We start from the raw sequence: 3,123 nt of genomic DNA, 5'->3' as shown, positions 1-3,123 counted from the left end.
GTGTGCTAATAAGCAATATTTGTTTAAAGAATTATCTTGTGGGTATCCTTAAATTAACATTTGGATATCACTTCTATAAACCAACTAACAAATGTTGTTTGTTGGGTAGCTCATTGTAATCCTACACTAGGATTTGCCTAAGATAGAGCAAATGAACGAGGGATAGAACTCAAAGAATGGGTTCTTTGAGATACAAGATAGTGATCAACAAATATAACAACCTAGTTCCTATATCACAAGCTCCAAGGTAGTCGAGAAGGATTTATAAATTGTCTCAGTTGAATGGTTTGAACTTTATGATTATGTCATAGAGTTACACCTCTTAATTCGAAAGAAATAAGAAAGAAAATCCTTATGACTACATTGAGTGTATATACGACATATACTCAAGGAAATGGTAAAGTACCATTTGACCCGAAACAATGAAACCTTTATAGCTAATTGGTAGCTTAAGGTGACTACAATCAAAGAGATTGGTTGACTTTGAAGAAACCATCTTTAACGTAGTCTTGGTTTCAATTAATTTGAAGATTGCTAGCTACAACTAAATGGTGATTCAATGTTTGGACATAATATGGGTTTCCGAAACCATTATTAAGATAGTCTTGATAATATATATCTAAAACTATGAATCACAAGACATGTAAGTTGTAGAGATCCATCCATCATGAATCTTAGCAAGCTAGTGGGAGCTATAAGCGTCTTATGAGAGAAAAGATCAAATCGTTTGATTTCTCATAAAGATGTAAATGAATCTTTTGTTTACTAGGTTTACAAAAGATTAGTGGGAGTTAATCATGTTCCTAAATTTGAATATATATATATATATATATATATATATATATATATATATATATATATATATATATACACATATATGATATATTAATTTGGGAAATGAAAAGAATACTTCTTCGTTAAAGTTATGACTTTAAACATTCTATAAAGATAGAATGTATATGGGAGACATAGTCTATAAACATGGGATGGAAATCTATAATGATAGATTTCAGAATATAATTGGATTATATCAAGCCCTAATGATAGACAAAAGATGCTAGGAAGTTTCTCATATGATGATAAACTTCAACCAGAAGAATAACTCTACTAAGACTAGGAGCTAGCTCATCTCAAAGGGAACGTACCCTTTGACTCCCAAAGAAATAATGCGTAAATAGAATCCTTTATGTATACGCAAAAGGTGATTTATGTATTTCATATTGTATGAAAAACGTTGATATGAGTTGTACCAAGATCGGTACAAGACTATATCAATGCAAGCCTAGGATCAGAACCATGGCAACTGTCAAGTGAATCCTTAAGTATTTGAGAAATAATAAAGGATGGATTCCTCAAGAATGAGGAAGAATTAGAGTAACGTAATGGAAGCGTAAATGTATTAGATTATGAATCTAATCCATTATTGGATGTTTCTTCATTATGAATGAAGAGATAATCATATATCTCTTTATTATGACTAAAGAGATATCTGGATGGAAACATTAAAAGTAATGACTTTAGTGTGTTCCATTATGAATGCAAAATATATTGCCATATAGAAGCTTACAACAATGTTGTTTGGATGGGAAAGTTCATTTATGAACTCTCTATTCGGTTCCAACCAGAAAGCGTCTCCAGTGTACCGACACTATGACACTAATGAGGCGATAGATCAAGCCAGGGAATCACGGTCTCATCAAGATTCGAACTCAAATGAGAGACTGAACCACATGATTGAGAATCATGTATAATAGTGACGTCGTTATTCTCAAGGTTGTTTCTATGGATAACATATAAATATCCATTGCCTAGGCCTACTATTTAGCCATTTTTTGAAATGACTACAAAAGAGGTATCATCATTGATGACCAAGCTAATTGGCTCTAGTGCAAGTGAGAGATTGTTGGAAATGTGCCCTAAAACCAATCATATGATGATACTTTACGGACATTTCACATGTTAAACTAATCTAGTTTAATATCAAGGGCAAAAATTATTGTTTTAAGCCGTCTCATATAAATGTTATATGCTTAAATGATAAGTCCAAGGAATATGTAATTAGGAGAATGTAATTTAAGGAAGTTAGATTCATGAGACCATTCTCTTTCGTATACATATCCTAAACGTTCCTAATCATAGGATTGCCAATTGGGCATTGACAGTTTGTTAAGATTAGTACGTGCTGTGTCTTCTCTCAGGAAGAGTGACTGGTCTCGAGTCATTGGTGTGATTGACACCAAGACAAGCATGTAGGTGCTCAATAGAGAATGAGTCCATTGAACACGATCAACGAGGAGTTCTCATACTCATGTCACATGAGAACTCATGGTTGGGATAATGCAAAGTAGTCATTTGACCTGAGGCATCATAGTTGTCTTGTGGTTAGGTCCTTGATCTTTGACTATGTCAAAGTCACTCTGTCAGAGGGTGTCCACGGCATAGTTGGGGTTAAGTCACTTAGCCATGGAGGCAAGTGAATGCGCAACAAGGGATCTCTAACCTTCAAACCGTTTGAGGGAGAATATTCTATGATATGATTAAGAATCTCTGGCCAGAGTATGAATGAGATTTAGGAAGTCGTTCCAAATCACATTCAAGGTAATCATATAAGTAAATGAATCACATTGGATAGTAGACATGAATAAACTATCAAACCAAACAATGTGGTCAAGAGTATTATATTAGAAAAATACCGTATTGCATTGTAATCGTAAACTGAATAGGTTCTCCACCTCTTCTGATTAACTTGGGTAACCATGACATACCGTTAAGTGTCACTCATGGTCTATGGAAGCCCTAAACGTGTATAAACACTAAAGGGAGAATTGAAAGTAAGTTTCAATTCACAATCGATTTGAAAGAGTTCTAATCGCCCACTACCTCGCTAAAAGGAACCTAATGGATCGTACACCGTGTAAGGTAAAGATTGAAGAAACAACAGAAATGAGTAAGGATAATTAAATGGTTTAATTATTTATGGCAATAATTAATTAATATGTTAATTAATCAAACGAATAAAGTTCGTTAAAGACCTTGGGTTAGTTTTGGGCCTCAAGGCCCAATGGGCTTCGAACGTCAAGCCCATTGACTTAAGTTGTATGACAACTTAATGACTAAATATTC

The sequence above is a fragment of the Malus sylvestris genome, chromosome 7 (assembly GCF_916048215.2).
Source record: "Malus sylvestris chromosome 7, drMalSylv7.2, whole genome shotgun sequence".
NCBI classification, from domain to species: Eukaryota; Viridiplantae; Streptophyta; class Magnoliopsida; order Rosales; family Rosaceae; genus Malus; species Malus sylvestris.
This window is presented reverse-complemented; position numbering follows the sequence as displayed.